This window comes from Anolis carolinensis, chromosome 3 (genome assembly GCF_035594765.1).
Source record: "Anolis carolinensis isolate JA03-04 chromosome 3, rAnoCar3.1.pri, whole genome shotgun sequence".
NCBI lineage: Eukaryota > Metazoa > Chordata > Lepidosauria > Squamata > Dactyloidae > Anolis > Anolis carolinensis.
The window spans coordinates 192333283-192353590 of NC_085843.1; the positions used below are offsets into that span (position 1 = coordinate 192333283).

The 20308-nt window shown below is 38.4% G+C and overlaps 1 long non-coding RNA gene across 1 annotated transcript; it reads left to right on the top strand.

Moving 5' to 3' along the window:
- The first annotated feature begins 990 nt into the window (after positions 1-990).
- LOC134297711 (uncharacterized) lies at positions 991-14854 on the top strand. The gene is made up of 2 exons (XR_010004563.1): positions 991-6016; positions 13840-14854. It is a non-coding gene; the product is annotated as an uncharacterized LOC134297711 (long non-coding RNA).
- Positions 14855-20308: the final 5454 nt, after the last annotated feature.

The following is a 20308-nucleotide window of genomic DNA, read 5'->3' on the forward strand; positions in this document are numbered from 1 at the left end:
AAATATAGAAAAGTAGGAAAGAAAAGAGTAAAGTAAAAAAAAATAGAAGATAGAAGATTTCCTTTATACATGAAAGTGGGGGAACAATAAATGTATAGGAAAGTGTGAAATACAAAAAATTTCTTTGTCAATCAAGTTTAACAGACTTACAAAATGGCAGCAGTAAACAGTTTTGGATCAGGTCTTTCAATGTTCAAAAAGAAAGAAAAATACAATAGGAAAGACATCAGGATTGGAAGGTAAATTACAGGATGGCAGATTGCCGTTAACCCCACAAACCAGGAATTGTTCTGCTCTATACTAATATTCTATTGGGGCCCCTGGTGGCACAGTGTGTTAAAGTGCTGAACTTGCGGACCGAAAGGTCCCAGGTTCAAATCCCGAGAGCTGCTTGAGCACCCGCTGTTAGCTCCAGCTCCTGCCCCTCAGAGTCGGTCATGACTGGACTTAACATCAGGGGAAACATTTACCTTTACCTATACTGATATTCTAGGGTGCATCTATATTGTAGAATCAATGCAGTTTGACACCACTCTAAGTGCCTTTGTTCAATGTTATGGAATCCTGGGATTGGCAGTTTGGTGAGGCACCAGCATTATTTGGCAGAGAAGGCTAAAGACCTAATAAAAAGATTCCATAGTATTGAGCCATGGCAGTTAAAGTCATGCCAAACTACATTAATTCTACAATGTAGATGTGCCTCTAGATATCAATTTGGAGTGACTTATTATCGAAGTGTGTTAAAGCGCTGAGCTGCTGAACTTGCAGACCGAAAGGTCCCAGGTTCAAATCCTGGGAGCGGCTTGAGCGCCCGCTGTTAGCTCCAGCTCCTGCCAACTTAGCAGTTCAAAACATGCCAATGTGAGTAGATCAATAGGTACAGCTCTGGCGGGAAGGTAATGGCGTTCCGTGCACATGACCTTGGAGCTTTGATTTCTAAACAGAGAAGGGAAGCCCAACAATTTATTTCTTTGAAAAATATTTCTTTTTCAAAAAAACAAAAACAAAAAAACAATAGGGGGGAGGAATAAGGGGGTTTTACACAAAGAATAAAGAAGAAAAGCCCCACATGTCCTCCCCAGCCAAACCCACCCCTACCACTTCAAAAAATTCCAGCCCATTCCCTTTATAAAAAATAAATAAAAATATGCTAAGCAGCCAGGCAAAAAATAAACTCAAATCTGTGCCCAGTGCCCTCACCAGCAAGGCAAGGAAGCTGCAAGGCAAGGCAAAAGGCAGGTCAAGGCAACCACCAAACAAATACATGAATGAAACCGATGAAACAAATACCGCACTCAACATTAGAATATAGCCATACAGATGTTCTTGGATTTTAACTCCCATCAGCCCTAGACAGCATAATCAATGGTGATAAATTTTAGAAGCTATCATTAATAATACAGGCAGTCTCCAGGTTACAAACATCTGACTTGCACATGACTCATAGAGACCTAATAAAATGATTCCATAGTATTGAGCCATGGCAGTTAAAGTCATGCCAAACTACATTAATTCTACAATGTAGATGTGCCTCTAGATATCAATTTGGAGTGACTTATTATCGAAGTGTGTTAAAGCGCTGAGCTGCTGAACTTGCAGACCGAAAGGTCCCAGGTTCAAATCCTGGGAGCGGCTTGAGCACCCGCCGTTAGCTCCAGCTCCTGCCAACTTAGCAGTTCGAAAACATGCCAATGTGAGTAGATCAATAGGTACAGCTCTGGTGGGAAGGTAATGGCGTTCCGTGCAGTCATGCCGGCCACATGACCTTGGAGGTGTCTACGGACAATGCTGGCTCTTTGGCTTAGAAATGGAGATGAGCACCAACCCCCAGAGTCAGACATGACTGGACTTAACATCAGGGGAAACCTTTACCTTTTATTATTGGATAAGCTGACTGTGTCAAGGAGCCTCCGGTGGCCAAGGGGATAAAAGCCTTGTGACTTGAAGGTTGGGTTGCTGACCTGAAAGCTGCCAGGTTTGAATCCCGCCCAGGGAGAGCGCGGATGAGCTCTCTATCAGCTCCAGCTCCATGCGGGGACATGAGAGAAGCCTCCCACAAGGATGGTAAAACATCAAAAACATCCGGGCGTCCCCTGGGCAACGTCCTTGCAGACAGCCAATTCTCTCACTCCAGAAGCAACTTCGGGTTGCTCCTGATAAGAAAAAAAAAGCTGACTGAGTATTGGCTTGTCTTCTCAAATGCTATCTGCTTGACGTTGCCTGTCTTAGGAGAAAATGCATTAAGTTGTTTTGGAATTAGTTGCTCATTCCTCAGTTCCCAAAAGATACTCCTTGAAAAAAGAAATCTGGGAAAGCCTTCTGGTTGTAGCTGTTTTATATTTTAAAATATTTCAACTCATTTCCCCACTTAGTACAAAACAGAAACACTATTTATGAATGATGGCTGCGGCATGAACCAAAATTATTTTCTATTAAGACGTGCTCTCGTCATTCCTGGTCAGATGCCAAACTAAGCATTGTGGCCAGTGACAGTTTTAAGGTCTTATACCTCGGGGGGAAATGCTAAAGAAAGAACCGACTTATGCTGTTAGAAATGGTAGAATCCCATGAGTATATACACTTCCTTTCTAGGCCTGTTGTCCTCAGAAACCATAGCCTCTACATTACATCATTCCAATATACAATCTCACTTTGTCCTTACTGAACTCCCAACACACCTGGTGCGGTATAATATTTGTTGTTGCTCATTTTATGAACTACTATGGCAAGAAAGCTATGAATCCCTAATTATAGTGTAAACTGCTTCTCTGTTACAATACTTCCTGTCTTTTCCTCTTGGGAATTTGTAGGATTTTCACTGAGGAAAGCATATGGTGTGTGTATATGTACATATGTGTGCGCACGTGTGTGCTTTTTCTATGCCTTATAACAAATTTCCTTCCCTCTGGAACTCTTCACACTGATCCTAGCCTGTTTATGATGGTATTAGAAAATAAGCTTATCATCTCTCACTGAGGCAAGTAATTGAACGAGAGTATGAATATTGCAAGACTTTTCACATAAATAGCAACAAATTAGTGTACATTTCAGATTGGTCCCACCCTTGCATTTAAGCTGCTTTTCTATAATGTTTTTTCCAAGTAGTTAGTGGCTGTCTTTTTAATGCTGTATTGTTGTCAAGGCATTGTATAGCTGCCTTTTATGTAAAGTTGCCTTGAGTCCCCTTTGGGGTAGAGAAAGGCAGGATAGAAATATTGTAAATAAATAAAGAAATAAAGAAATACATAAAACACAGGACTATTACAATTATTAAACATTGACTGTGTACAGATCTAAAATACCTAACCTAAGGGCTTTACATTCTCTGCCTGGCGGTTTTATTTCCTCCATTTTCTATGCCGTAAGCCACTATATCTTCAACAGTCCTGTTCAAGTCTTGCAAACTCAGGACCATGGCTTCCTTGGTTAAGTCTATCTATCTGGAATGTTGCCTTCATCTTTCTTATTGCCTTCTATCATTCCAACCGTTCTTCTTTTCTAACAAGTTATGTTTTGTCAAAATACGTCCAAAATACAATGGTTATTTCATTTAGTCATCTTGGCTTCTATGGATTGTTCAGGCTGGATTTTCTCTTGCCTTTAACCCTCCTGATATCTGCAGCACATTTCAAATGAGTTCATTTTCTTACTAGTCTTCTTCACTGTTCAGATTTAACAATTATATATAGAATTTGGAGATTCAATCCCAACTTTAATATTCAATGACACATCTTTACATTTCAGTATCTTACATAATCCCTTCATAACTGGCATCTAAAGTCCTAGTCTTCTTTTGATTTCATGACACCATTTTCCACTCTAAATAATGACTGAGCCAAGAATTGGAAAATCTTTCACTGTTTTGATGCTGTCTTCATCTTTTTTTGACCACAAATTTATTACATACATTTAAGCATAGCACTTGACAGAAATTAAGTACATCTTAAGGCAAGAGCCACACTGAGTACTGGAGAGCAAGAATAGCTCCCAAACTCTTAGTTTGCACAGCTTCAAATGCTCCATCAATGTGTAACTCAAACCCATAAACATGGTTAAAAAACTTGGCTAGCAGATGATAATGCAGCCTTTTCCTTTCATTTAAAACAGAAGACAAATTCCTAAACAAACTAAGATAGTCTTCTGAACATTTTTGCTTAGTTATTTCAATATCCAATTCCAATCAATTTGCTCAGGAAGGCTGTGTGAAGGAAGATAGACACTTTTGAAGTGTGGTGTTGAAGGAAAATTCTGAGAGTGCCTTGGACCACAAGAAGATCCAACCAGTCTATACTCCAGGAAATAAACCCCGACTACTCATTTGAGGGGAGGGGGGATATTAAAGGCAAAGATGAAGTACTTTGTCCACATAATGAGAAGACAGGAAAGCTTGGAGAAGATCATGATGCTGGGGAAGATGGAAGGAAAAAAGGAATAGGGGCCAACCAAGGACAAGATGGATGGATGGTGTCCTTGAAGTGACTGGCTTGACCTTGAAGGAGCTGGGGGTGGCCACGGCTGACAGGGAGCTCTGGCATGGACTGGTCCATGAGGTCACGAAAAGTCGGAAGTGACTGAACATTTCAATATCCAAAAGAGTGAAACTACTCCCTGATAGCAGTGTTCATTGATGGTGGGTGAGTGTGTGCATATGAATGAGAAAGGGACAGGAAGGGAGATGTTTGGGTAAATGCATCTTCAGGTAATTATTTATTTTGCGACCTTGCTCACCACAGAACTGCAAGAATGGTTTATGATCATTCTCTGTTTTGTTCTTCCCTTATGGTTTATGAGGGGAAGGAATTCACCAGAGGAGTCAGAAATAATATATACTATCTCATCACATTAGAGCATGGATCCACTTAAAATCTGGTTTCAGTCTCCTGTAGAATCCTGTGTTTTGTAATTGAGGACCAGGACATGTCCAACCTAAATTACAAACCCCAGAATTCTGCAGTAGATAGAAACCAGATTTAAAGTGGATTCATGCTCTAGTATGATGAGGTCTTTATAGTACTATTTTATGTTGTTTGGGTTCTCTTAATACGAGTAGCACAAAAAAAGCAAAGGAAAAAATGACTGGTACAAAATTGCTTCCATCTTAGACACTAGTTTATTGTATAACAAAAACAAACATCCCAAGCATAATTGTGACTCATATCCTCAGAGTTCCAATTCCCACGTTATTTTCACTTAATTTGAAAGCAGCACCTTTTGTTTATTGCTCAAAGACCAAAAGCAGAATCGGCTTGCCTCTGTCCTATCACCTTGAAATCCTGCATCAGATCCAAAACCTGGTAGAAATATTGTGAAACAAATGCTTTAAAAAAAAGCTTTACAAAGGTGAAATTTGCCATCATTGCTCTCCCTGTCTCTCTCTTGTTAGCTATCATATTTTAATATTATGTGCTCAGCAGTATCCTTTCTCCTTAAAGGATATCCTTTAAGGCTATCCTTAACAGCCTTCCAAATTAAACTTTAAGATTCCAGGAAAGTTCTAACAAATGTTTAAATCACTCAGAAGCTAAGGCAAATGAAAGGAAAATAGAGCTCTCTTTTTCAGGAGTTATACTGCATAGTAGCACTATTTTAATCTCTCACACCAAGAGTTATTTTGCAGGAATGCCATAGTGGCAAGAGCTGAAATAAGGCTAACATGAATAGATGACAAAAGGTAAAGGGCCCAAAAGAACAAGGGGGTCTTGGGGGCCTCTGCCCTTTTGGGGAACTCCGTTTGAGGCACTTTGGGTTTGTTCACCTAAAAGAACATTTAAATGTTGATCTTTATTTATTTATTGTTGCATGTCAATGGTTTTGCCTTGCTGTTACATTGGCCAACACACATTTTATTGCCTCAAATGTGCTTCCTTGCCTCAACTTTGGCCTCCTATCATTGTAAAGTTGATCTTTGTTTGTTTACTGTTGCACATGAATGGTTTTGCCTTGTTTTTACACTGGCTAACACACATTTTATTTGCCTCGAATGTGCTTCCTTGCCACAGTGAATGGATGAAACCAAGTAAGTTTACTTATTTACATTCTCTTTTACTAGGTGTCATTATTTTTATATATTATACGATATTTATTAAGTACAGTAGAGTCTCACTTATCCAAGCTAAATGGGCCGTCAGACCCTTGGATAAGTGAATATCTTGGATAATAAGGTGGGATTAAGGAAAAGCCTATTAAACATCAAATTAGATTATGATTTTACAAATTAAGCACCAAAACATCATATTATACAACAAATTTGACAGAAAAAGTAGTTCAATATGCAGTAATGATATATTGTAATTACTGTATTTACGAATTTAGCACCAAAATATCACGATATATTGAAAACATTGACTACAAAAATGCATTGGATAATCCAGAACCTTTGATAAGCAAGTCTTGGATAAGTGAGACTCTAATGTACATTTTCTTATTTAAATCAAAAAATGGGGAAGGGTGGGGGCGGGATTAATAACATTTCAATGGGAAATTCACTTTGAAATAAGAGTATTTTGAGTTAAGAGTTAGGTCATGCAATGTATTAAACTCTTAAGTCTCTTTTGAGTCTCCTTCAGGAGAGATAAAGAGGGGTATAAATAAATAAATACAACAATAATAATAATAATAATAAGAAGAAGAAGAATAAGAAGAAGAAGAAGAAGTCATCAAGGTATCACTGTACTCAGAGAAGCTTACTTTGCCATGCTTTTGCTGGATTCTTAGCTAGACATTTTGGCTTTCAATATTCATATCTATTGTACCACAATCTCCAGACAAATTGAGAGGGAAGGAAAGGTTGCCTCTCTATAATCTGCTGAAAGGAGAACAAAAATAAAAACAGTAGTGATCATTTAAGATTTAATCTTATCTTGACTCCTGATATCAAGGGTATGCTGAATTGAGTACTGTTATAATTAATGCACAGAAAGAAAGGAAACTACTGCTCCTAATTTCTTTTTTTGGCACGTCTCTTGAATCAAAGATTAAATTCCAATTTAGGAAGAAACATACCAGTAATCAAATGGAATAGGGACTACCTGAAAACCATACCAATTTGATCCAATTCAACGGTTTTCAAGCAAACAAAATCTACCAAACCTGCACGTCAGACCTCCCATTCAAAGCAATGTTTCCTCAAGCTAAACTTGATATTATTTCAGTTTAAAGCTTTTTGAGCAGTTAAATAGTATGTTATCCCACAACCAAACAATCCTGTGGGTTAGATATGGGAGTTAATCGAGTCTTCTCGCATATCCATTGCCACATCTAAGGCTTTCAATGTTCTCCAACATAAATCATTATAATTATTATAGAAGCCATTGAAATCCACAAGCATGTGGACAACTTCAACAGAAAGGAGGAAACCATGAAAATGAACAAAATCTGGCTACCAGTATTAAAAAACTCTAAAATCAAAACAGTAGATGGGAACCAACACTCTGAGGGCAGAGGACAGCTAATGACTGAACAAAGGATGCCCCCAGGCAAGAGACAAAACCTTTCCAGTGATTAACTGAAACATTAATGCTGGCTTCCCAGTGACAAAGCACTCTTGCCACAGCCTGGACTCTCCACAGATATATATTCTTTCCTTTCCTTGCCTAGTTTATCCATACCTCACAACCTCTGAGGATGCCTGCCATAGAAGTGGGCGAAACGTCAGGAGAAAATACTTCTGGAACATGGCCACACAGCCTGAAAGACATACAACAACCCTATTATTATTTTATTATGACACAGCAAACAAGATAGATATGCTGGATTTCATATCACAAAATCACAAGTCGAACACTTCCCAAGTGTCTAGGACTATGTGATGTATTTTTGGATGATGCGCGCAGATCCCAGCAGGGTGATAAATAATAATAATAATAATAATAATAATAATAATAATAATAATAATAAGTAGTAGTAGTAGTAGTAGTAGTGGTAGTAGTAGTAGTATCTATACTTCTACCCTGCCCTTCTTACCCCAAAGGGGACTGACAGCGGCTTACACATTGGACACTTGAGTGCCACATTGCAAAAACACAGTGTACATCATATTAAACAATAAACAAATAAAACATATACTGTACACACAATAAAATTGTTAAAACTGATAAAAACATTGCCCTAAACCCATAGTCGTCCTTCATGCTGCGGTATCCGTTTCAGAATCTGTATTGCACTATTGCCTTATTCTCTGAAAGTCTGGTTCCAGAGCTAGAACTTAACTTTCTTCCTGAAAACCAGGAGGGAGGTTGATGTTTATTTGTTCAGTCGCTTCCGACTCTTTGTGACCTCATGGACCAGCCCACACCAGAGCTCCCTGTCGGCTGTCACCACCACCAGTTTCTTCAAGTCAAATCAGTCACTTCAAGGGTACCATCTATCCATCTTGCCCTTGGTGGGCCCCTCTTCCTTTTTCCTTCCATTTTCCCCAACATCATTCTTTTCTCCAAGATTTCCTGTCTTCTCATTATGTGGCCAAAGTACTTCATCTTTGCCTCTAACATCCTTCCCTCCAGTGTCCACTTGGGCATTATTTCCTGGAGTATGGACTGGTTGGATCTTCTTGCAGTCCAAGGCACTCTCAGAATCTTCCTCCAACATCACATGGCAAGGGCTATTTTAAATAGACAACTCACACCTATAGTCCCAGACATCTGTCCCAAAGAACATATGGTCAATTTGCTAAGAGTAAAAATATTTAGTATAAAGCATACAGGCAGTCCCTGGGTTATGAACAAGACAGGTTCTCTAGATTTGTTCTAAAGTCGAATTTATATGTAGGTCAGATTAGATTCATTTTTTAAAGTGTACATCCAGTCTTTTTTATTTTTATTTTGGATAGCATAGCACAGAGAAAGGTTAATATCCCCGTAACATTTGCTGTGCTATCTGTGCCATTGTTCAAGAGATTTCACCTCACTTTCTGTCTCTGTGACAATTGGATTTTGAAAATTTTAGGTTGTCATGGAAACAAAGATTGGTGAGAAACCTTGAGTGGAGGCAACTTTTTCCCATGATAATTCTTTCAGGAGTGAATTTCCCTTCCTAGGGGTAGATTTCTCTCACTTCCTGTTGTCTCAGCCTTATTTGTAACAAGGAGTGGTATATAAGTTGGATTTTTGTAACTCAGGGACTGCCTGTATGTATGCTTCACATGAACATTAAAAAACCACTTTTTCTAACCTGAAATGCCTCCTTTCTGGCAAAGAACAGTATTAGGACTATTTTTATTATTACATTTGCAAGATTGTCTGCTGGTTTCCTGGTAAGTGGATCTGTTCTATTCAAGGTCTCTTTAAAAACATCATTTGCAATCTCCCTAAGTATAGGATTTTTCCAATAAGCTAGGTGGTCTATTGAAAAGGTTCAAATCCCAGTAAGGGGCAGTAATTCTCATAGAGATAAATTAAATGCCAAGCAACTGAGTGGGAACTTCAGCTTTGGAGAGAGTTTTAAAATATCAGGTTGTGTTTGATGAGTGTTAATCTTACTGCTTTCCTTTTATTTGGAAATATAAGACCCTGCTGAGTTTGTTAGTTCTATGGAGGTCAGCCAGAATTCTGGAGCTTCTAGGAATGCCCAATGAGAAAGCAGTGCGAGCTAAGGTTAGACATTTCTAGCAGTGCGAGCTAAGGTTAGAATATAGTAGTGGTGTGCATTTGTATGGAATTGCTGTTTGTTTTGTTTGTTTTCTATTATTTCGGCTCATTTTCAATTTTGCCTCCGCTTCCAAAAATGAGGCGCCTATCTGAATGGGATTTTCATTTCGCGTCTGAAAAAAACCAAAAATTTTCAGACCATTGGGAGAAAATAGTTATAGTTCTCATAAGGGCCAGTTTTAGAGAGAAACTGAAGGTTTGAATAGAGACAGGAACCCAAAAATGTCTTTGCTTTCAAAAATGTATGTAATTTATAACAAATAATAAGACTATCCTATTGTATTTGTTCTCTATAAAGCCCAAAGAAGAGGGAGGTCCAAGCCACAGGCAATACAGAGAGATAGGGAGAAAGAGGGCCAGTTATAGAGAGAGAGAGAGAGAGAGAGCTTTGATTTCTAAACAGAGAAAGGAAGCCCAACAATTTATTTCTTTGAAAAATATTTCTTTTTCAAAAACAAAAACAAAAAATAGGGGGTAGGAATAAGGGGGTTTTACACAAAGAATAAAGAAGAAAAGCTCCACATGTCATCCCCAGCCAAACCTACCCTTACCACTTCAAAAAATTCCAGCCCGTTCCCTTTATAAAAAATAAATAAAAATATGCCAAGCAGCCAGGCAAAAAATAAAACTCAAATCTGTGCCCAGTGCCCAGTGCCCTCACCAGTAAGGCAAGGAAGCTGCAAGGCAAGGCAAAAGACAAGTCAAGGCAACCACCAAACAAATACACGAATGAAACCGACGAAACAAATACGCACTCAACATTAGAATATAGCCATACAGATGTTCTTGGATTTTAACTCCCATCAGCCCTAGACAGCATAATCAATGGTGATAAATTTTAGAAGCTATCATTAATAATATAGGCAGTCCCCAAGTTACAAACATCTGACTTGCACATGACTCATAGTTAAGAATGGGGGTGAAAAAACAGGAAGTGAGAGAAATCTACCCCTCGGAAGGGAAATTCACTCCTGGGAGAGTTATCATCGGGAAAAGTGTTTCCACTGAATTTTTCTAACCAATGCTTGTTTCTACAACAGGTCAAATATTTCAAAAATCGGTTATCACAGGGACAGAAATTGAGGTGAAATCTTCTGAACAGGGGCACAGACAGAAAACAAACATCACGGGGGTGTTAACCCCTATGGTATCCAAAGCTAATATATATCTATATTTGGCTGGCATTGCACTTAAAATGCATCTGTTTCGACTTGTATACAAATTCAACTTAAGAACAAACCTATAGAACCTATCTTGTTTGTAACTGGGGTAATGCCTGTATCTGGAGGGATGCAGCGATTGCTTCATAGGGGAATTACATGTTTGAAGGTGTTCCCACATCACATGCACCACTCCACTTGAAAATCTCTCATGTGAAAGGTTAGTCTTCCCAAAATAGTAGCTTTTAATTTTTAAGGATTTTTTTTACCACTTCAACCCACTTTCAAATGAATAACCCCACCACCATGCACATTTATGATGTTATGGTCCAACAAGAACTGGCCTTCATGCCTTGCTACGGATTGCACTTAGAGCTCAATAGTATTAGCTTGTTGGAAGAAGTATGTGCATGTACAGGCTCTCAGATTCAATCCTTGGCATTTCTGGGTAGTCTTACAAAAAGGATCATGTCCCAAAGCTCTGAAGAAATCCTGCAAGTAGGAATGGAAAGAAAATTCCAATAATCAAAGAGGAAAAGAGAAAAGACCTTTTCTGGTGTCTAAAAATCCTGATAAGGATCTTTTTCAAGCCTCGGTCTCCTCCCACTCCCCAATGAATCCTCAGATAGATCAAGGCACACCTATTTCCTTTCCTGGGAGGATAGAGCTTTGTGTGGCCCACTGAGGAGGATCATTACTGGGCCAAGTTGTGGCACAGATGGTTAGTAGGCAGCAGCAATGAATCACTACTGACCAAAAAGTAATTGGTTTGAAGCCCACATCGGGATTAAGCTCCCAACCATTAATAGCCTAGCTTGCTGCCCACCTGAGCAGCTCAAAAACAGTTGCAGCTGTCAGTAGAGAATCTAGGTACCATTTAATGCGAGGAGGCTAATTTAACTTAATTTACGATACCATAAAACTGCTGGTGTGCAAAGAGCAATGAGGAAGTACTACCATCAAAAAGGACTCAGTGTCACAGTGGATGATGAAGCGGCAGCTCCCCCCGTGGCCAGAATTGAACATTACCTCATGAAGCCAGAAGCTGGAAAATGTTAAATTGCCTCTATTGTCTGTATGTATGTTGTATGTCTAATAATGGCATTGAATGTTTTCTATGTATATTTGCATTGTAATCCGCCCCGAGTCCTCTTCAGGGTGAGAAGAACAGAATATAAAATAAATAAATTACTGTGAAGTGAATTTTCATAGCCAGCATTCAAAGACAACATCTGCATCATTGCAAACTACATTAACAGATAACTGATGGTAACCTTTCTAATTCTTGCCTGCCTTCTCCTCTTATTCTTCATTTAGAGAGGTTGTGCTGTGTTGTTCTTCATTTGAAGGGTGGTAGGGTTCTGCTCTCTGCCTCCTATGCTTGAATATGAGATAAAATCCCCAATTTCTACTAACTCCCTAACTGCCTTTGCTGCCCCTCTTCCGTAGATGCACAAAAGTCAGTAGAAAGGGCAGGTGCTAAGAGTTTATTTATTAGCTTCTGGTTTCACAGAAACTTCCTTTTAACTTGCCATGGGAGAATGCGGACTCTCTAAATACACAAAAACTCAGTGAAGCCAGGCCCATGAGAAAGTGAAGAAGAATGTAGGAAAACCTTATTCTAAGCAAAGAACTACTATATTAGCAGTAGGCATTGTGTAGTCAAAACACTCCCTTTAGGAACTATTTAGAAAGTTAAAAAGTTCCCAAACAGTCATAAATCAGATTCAGTCAAGGATAAAATGAAACATAACATCCAAAATGAATCTAGCTAAACATTCCATCTTCTAATCATGATGCAATTGAAAATGTGGTCTTAAGAAGTTCGTTGGGAACATATGAAGTCTTGAATGAAAGAGAAACCTGCTTCCCAAGGAATGTCTGAATGAACAACACTTCTTGATCACTTTTCCACCAGTGCTAATAATCTCTCATGCCCATTCTGGACTAATAAACATCGGAAAACATTTGAGAATTATTCTGTGCAAAATTCACATGTGTATTGATTTCTCACATCTTCTGCGCAGCAGTGTTATTTTCTGCTCATAAAATGCTATTTTAGAGGCGATGATGTTCTGCATGTTCATTTAAATGGTGGTTGCTTGGTCTGAACACAGCTTATTTGTAAAATATTTTCTTGATTTTTCTGGGACTACCACTTTTCTGTCCCACTATGTGTGAGTTTTGCTACTCAATTCTATATTGTCTCACAGCCAAGAATAATGTGGGGTATTTATTTTAACATGGATGGAAACCAACTCTAATTCTACTTCAGCCATGTATTTCTTCTTGTGTTATCTTACTGCTCCTTATCTGTGTGTATTGGCTTTCTATGGACATATTTGATGTCAAATACAGCACAATTTCAGGGATGATCTTACCAGATACATGCTTATTTTGGAATACAGTTAGTAATTCTTTTTCCAATTTGAAATTGTGTTTAAACACAATAATATAACTTCAAACAAAGATGAACAACATATATTTAATTGTTTTGATCCATTTTAGAAATTTGGCCTAGTTTATTGATCTTATAAATAGATTTCATTTCCTAGGAATGCATTCAATTTAAATCCCATTGCAATCATATGTGCTTCCAATCTGCTTCTGAGCTCAATTCAAAGTGCTGGTGTTGTAGCTCAGCCATCACGATCTGGCTGTCCACAGGAGATAGAGGTTGACTCAGATTCTGATGCGGATTTTGGGCCTCTTCAGAACTTGGATCAAGGTCCAATGGCTTTGCAGGTGCCCGATGTTGTTCTTCCAGAAGAACCGCTAATTGGGGAACATTCTGATGTTCAGTCAAGGTTGGGTTCACCAGATGGTGTTGTTGCAGAGGAGGATGTGACTTTTGATCGGAGACAATCTTTTGCAGAGGATAGGAGTCGAAGGGAGGGTGTGAGACGAAGTCGGAGTTTGGCTCTCAAGCACACTAATGAGTAACTTTCCCATGTGAATTGGTAAGTGTCCTGACTCTCACTGCCTTGTAGCCTTGAGAACTCCTTAAAGGTGCCTCGTTCCTGTTCTCGTTGCAGTGTCAACATTGCCATCCTTGGGAGAAGAATCTCTGTTCCAGTCTCTTGCTCCTTGCTCCGTTTCCTTGCCGGTTCCAGGAACTCCAGATGGAGTTTGTGCCTTGTGACTCTTGAGTATACTTTGCCTTGTTAACCTTATTTCCACTTCTCCTTAGTGGATACTTTCCATGTCAATTACAGTTGGTGGATTTACCGTGCCTTGTTCCTGATCCTTGCAACTTCTGGCTGTTTACTGACTTTGACGTCTTGGTGGAACTATCGAGTTCTGTTTGTGGATTACAATTTTGAAAGACTTTGTTGGACTAACTATTGAACAGTTGAGAACTTTATATTATGGACTATTCACTCTACTGACTTTTTATGCTATTTGCTTGCATGTGTGTGTGTGTGTGTGTGTGTGTGTGTGTGTGTGTGTGTGTATATATATATATATATATATATATATATATATATATATATCCTTCAATAAACTGCTTTGCTTATGATTCTGGCTCGTTCTGGCCCAGTCTATCTGTCTGAATATATCTCCCTCTACAAACCACCTCAGAGCCTGAGATCATCTGGGGAGGCCCTGCTCTCAGTCCCATCACCTTTGCAAGCGTGGTTGGTGGAGATGAGAGAAAGGGCCTTCTTAATAGTGGCCCCTCAATTGTGGAACTCCCTCCCAAGTGATGTCAGGTCAGCCCCTTTGCTCCTGGCTTTCAGAAAGAGAATTAAAATCTGGCTTTGGGAGCAAGCCTTCGAGAAGTAGTTATGCAATAAGTTTACTTGAAATCGTGCAATTGACTCTGGATCAGCCTTAGGCCTTGTCTTTGGATGCTGTGTCTTAACATTGGATTGCATTTAAATATGTTTTTATGTATGCTTATTTTAATCTTAATGTAACTTTTTATGTTTTACTGTATGTTGTAGGCACTATGTAGTGCCAATTGTAAGCCGCCTTGAGTTCCCCCAGGGGTTGAGAAAGTTGGGATATACAGTAAATATAGTAAATAAATAAATAAATAATAAATAATGATATGGTAATACTCTAATCTTCTTCTCTCATCCCCCCCTTCAGAAATTCATTCGGAAACACAGAAGCAATCATGAAGGTCATATTTTATAATTATGAAATTGAGAAGATTCTAGTTGTGGTTTGTATTTTAATTAGCTGTGCAGCAATTTTCTTTTGGGAATGTGAAAGCCATGTAAAAGAAAAGTGGCGGTTGTGACTACAGTTACTGTTGTAAAAGTTTAGGCACTTTCTGTAAGCATGTTTCTTTCCCAGAATATTTCCTGTGTTTCAGTGTTATATTTCCTAACCTTATGATCACATTCTTCATTGCTCTTCATTTCTTAGGGCACTTTCCAGAAAGATCTTAGAATTATATTGGACCTGTGGTTGTCAAGCAACCACTCATGGGCTAAAATGTACAATGAATTCTGAACAGATATAATCTTGTTTTGGGTCACTGGCATCACAGTTCTACGTAATAGTCAAGTATCTGATGAAGTGGCCTGTGCAACGTTCTGTACGGTTCTTTAACAGCCAAACTCAGATGGCTTCATTACTGGTGAGCCCTGTAGGAGAAACAGATGGGAATACTTTCCATTTGGAGCAATGGATTCAAATTGCAGGAAAATGGATTTCTCCTAAACATTAGGAAGAACTTCCAGACAGTCAAAGCCTTGGAGCATGATGGAGTCTCTTGGTCTGGACATTTTTAAACAATGGCTGGATGGACATATGTAGGAAGGTTTTTGATTATGTGTTCCTGCATAGCAGGGGGTTGAACTGTATGACCCTTGTGGTCTCCACAAAGTCTATGATTCTAATGGGGCAAACACTAGTGAAAAAGGTGAGACCAGTATTATTTCTTTAGGAGACCAGACAACATGGGCCTATTCAGATAGGTTGCAATATATTGCTGTGTTCTATGACATATGGAAAAATACTGCTAATTGAAGACATTGTATAGAAGTGCTGTTTGCAATATTCAAAGCATTCCAGAAAAGCTTATGGTATAACACATCTGCCAGTCTTTAAGGGGTAGTATTGTAACAAATACTACACTGGGGGACCCCTGGTGGCACAGCAGGTTAACTGCTGAGCTGCTGATCTTGCCGATTGTAAGGTTGGCAGTTCGAATCCGGGGAGCAGGGTGAGCACCCACTGTTAGCCCCAGCTTCTGCCAACCTAGCAGTTCGAAAACATGCAAATGTGAGTAGATCAATAGGAAGCGCTGTGGCGGGAAGGTAACGGCGCTCCATGAAGTCATGCTGGCCACGTGACCTTGGGGGTGTCTACGGACAACACCGGCTCTTCAGCTTAGAAATGGAAATGAGCACCAACCCCCAGAGTCAAACATGACTAGACTTAACGTTGGGGGGAAAACCCTTACCTTTACTTATTGCAACAAAGCAATAACACTTTCTTCCAATGAAGTTCTCCATGCCACCTGAAAACCAAATCTGGAGTGTTTCTTGCCTCTCAACATGGATGTTCAGGGTACTTGCAATGGGAAAGGACAATCTCCTTCTTTGATTTTGGCCCTATTCTACTGTTCTGCCCGCTAGCACTGAAAGCTGCCTTCCATACTATTATTATTGTTCACTTTTTCTTTTGTTTCATTATTTTTCCTGCAAGAAATCAATGAAATGTTGGAGAGTATGTAAATGTCTAGGGCCTAAATACTCTAACGTTACCAAATCTTGTATGATCTGGTGCTTTTAGCATTAAACCTAGTACTTGGATGGGAGACTACCAATGAATACCATGTGATGAAGGCTATATTTCAGAGGAAGGAACTGTCAAAATCACTCCTGAATATTCCTAGCATAAGAAAACCCTCGAAAAATCCTGAGGTCAGTATAAGTCAATAGGGGACTTAAAGGCACGTACATGCACACACTCTGCATTAAATTCTGGCTTTGATCTTTTGAAGTTCTCAACTGATGTAGCAATTACTTTTCTATGACCAACCATTCCCAGATTCTTTCATGTTCTTTAATGTTTATAATCATAAGTCTTCTCATTGAAATAATGTGAGTACTTTTTTCATTTTCCCCTTTGGCATGATTAATATTGGCTTATTCTCAATGTGATTATGGTCACATACGTACGTGTCAGTGTGCAAGCATATTCAAAGATTAAAGAAAATAGGATGTGATTATGATAGTGCTGTATAAAGAAGTACTTTAAAGGAGAAACAAGAAGGTATAAAACATTCAGAATATACAGAAAGGGAAGGTAAAGCAGAACATGTAAAGCAGTAGGAGAAGAACAAAAGAAAATTAAAGAAATGTACTGACCTACCGGTGCCACGGCATAACAAAATGTGGCATAATTGTGCTGAGAAAACCAATTGTTATTATGACATCTTTCCTGTAATATAACATGAATCAGTGCTTCTTATACTATTTCATGTGTAAGAATAGTAATTTTAAAGCTAAAGAATCAGAACAAACCTTGGGACCATCACTTTGATTAGCACTGGCATAAACTATAGCAACTTCAGTCAATATGGAAATACAGTAGAGTCTCACTTATCCAATATAAACGGCCCGGCAGAACGTTGGATAAGCGAATATGTTGGATAATAAGGAGAGATTAAGAAAAAGCCTATTAAACATCAAAATAGGTTATGATTTTATAAATTAAGCACCAAAACATCATGTTATACAACAAATTTGACAGAAAAAGTAGTTCATTACACATTAATGCTATGTAGTAATTATTGTATTTACGAATTTAGCACCAAAATATCACGATGTATTGAAAACATTGACTACAAAAATGTGTTTGATAATCCAGAACGTTGGATAAGTGAGACTCTACTGTATACATAAAGAAGTACGCTTGTTTTTAAAAGACATTTCTTATTTCCAAAAAGATTTTAATTCTTAGCACTGATCCACCTATATTCCAAATTGGCTAAAAATAAAATAAAATAGAGAATTAATTTTTAGTTGAAGATGATATATAATTTCTTGCACTATTGATAGATTCAAATTTCAAGGGAGCAGACAGTGCACTTGTCAACTTGATTAATAAGCTTTTTGCATCTTTAAAACAATAAAAAAATTTAAAATAAGAATAATTTAATCTGCTAATATCGATTTTACAGGTGTCATAACATTTGTCTGGGTGATAAATAAATTTAGATTAAGTACAATTATCTCCAAGAACATTTGGGCTGGTCAATTAGCAGATATTTGCAGGCATGGGGGGATGCATATAGACAACCACAAAGTAATTCCTTGCATTCCAACCCCCAATCCCAGATGTCTATGGAGAAGTCAGTTTTGCTAGGTTAACAACAGCTAGGAGTTTTGGCAGAAAAAAAACAAAATAATTTTAGGGTTCGTCTGCAATGCATACTTTATTTAGGGTAACATTGGAACTAGTTACTGGTATATGTGTATGATCACTTCTGAATGCTTGAAATACTTGATATTATAATTATGTATTAATTAGCTGAATGTGAAGTGAGAAGCTAGATAAACCTGTTTAGAGCCAATCAACCTTTGCAGTGTTGTAAAGGGAGAACCAATGGTGGAAAATAATACAACCTAAAGTGCATCTACATTACTAGCACCATGGCTCAATGCTATGGAATCATGGGAGTAATAGTTTTACAAAGGTCTTTAGCCTTCTCTAGCAAATACTGATGCTTCACCAAACTACAACCCCCATGATTCCATAGCATTTAGCCATGACAGTGAAAGTGGTGTCAGGCTGCATTAATTCTACAGTTTAGATGTATCCCTAGAGGCTTGTCTGTAAAAGGTGTTGGTTAGAAAAGTCAGAGACAGGATGAAAACCAATTAGAAAGAGCAGGACCTGTGTAGAGGTTTTGGAGCTGAAGTGTACGGAGAGTCCTGAAGTTATTGCTTGACCTAATTGCTATACAGTGTTCCCTCACTACTTCGCAGTTCACTTTTCATGGATTCACTGTTTCTCAGTTTTTTAATAAACTCTAAAAGACTATTATAAATAATAAAAAATGCAATTAACAGCCTAAGGAAGGGAGGAAGGAGAAGCCAAAGGGAAAGAAAAGGAGCCCAACGGAAGGAGAAAGAGGCGATTTATCAACATATGATTGGTTGATAAAGACTTAAAATTGTGTAAAACTACTAAAATAATGTATAAATATTAAAATAAATATAGTGTCCCTACTCCAGGATTTTCACTTATTGCGGGTGGTCCTGGAACCCAACCCCTGCAATAAGTGAGGGGACACTGTATAACATTTTTTAACTTAAAAAAAAATTCATTCTAATAACTGATAAGGAGAACTGGTCATATTTATCACATCAAATCCACTGATCCTCATAGTCAAGTGTCCATAATATTACATTGAGGTCCAAGTACCAGATAGAGGAATCTTGAGGAAAATGGCAAAGTGAGTGATGGGAACTCTAGAACTGAAACTGAGATTTTGCTGGACCCAGGTTTATATTTCCTACAGGATAACTTAGGTTGAGAGTGATAAAATAACTTTTGGTCACATATGTCCAATCCAGGGTGGTTCTATACCGATAGTATAATGCACATTGAAGCTGGCTTGAGGTGGGGTGTTCACAAAACATACAGCTTCAATGTATGTTACAGCATATATTAAACCAGAAACAGTGTATTAAAAAAACTCATGGAATAGATCAAATAATGTGCCAAAGCCGATTAGAGTTTATTCCATAAATGGCTCAAAACAGGGAGTGGAAAATGTGGAGCACTTGTCAGGACACCCCTATTATTGATGAACTTTAAAAAAAAATGCAAAACACATCTACCTCGAAGGTAAAATTAATCCCTCAGAGAGGAAACTAAATTATTCCTACCTGAGCTCTCCCTTTCCACCCGTTTGTTGTCATTTCCTGCATGGTCCAGCACTTACCCTAAATCAGTGGTGACCAACTTTTGGGCCTCCAGGAGATTTGGGCTTCAGCTCCCAGAAATCTCAGCCACCTTACCAACTCTTAGGAATGGTGGGAGCTAAAGTCCAAAACACCTGGAGGTCCAAAGGTTGGGAAACACTGACCTAAATGGACATAGCAATGCATAGTATCACATTTCAGTGGATTGGTTAAGAAAATAAAATATTCCTGGGTTCAATTCTGATCCTCATTCATTGGTTCCTGGGGTGATTTTGTAGGCACTTAGCAGAGAAACCAGTTTGTTTGAATCCACTCCCTAACTTGATTCAAGTGCCTGTGTAGAACCACCTTCAGTTCCCAACATTTTCTCAGTGTGTAGCATAAGGCCTGCAAACCCAGATAAGCATTTTATATTATTTTCTTTATATATATACAGTAGAGTCTCACCTATCCAAGCCTCGCTTATCCAAGCCATTTTTGTAGTCAATGTTTTCAATATATCATGATATTTTGGTGCTAAATTCGTAAATACAGTAATTAATTACAACATAACATTATTGTGTATTGAACTACTTTTTCTGTAAAATTTGTTGTATAACATGATGTTTTG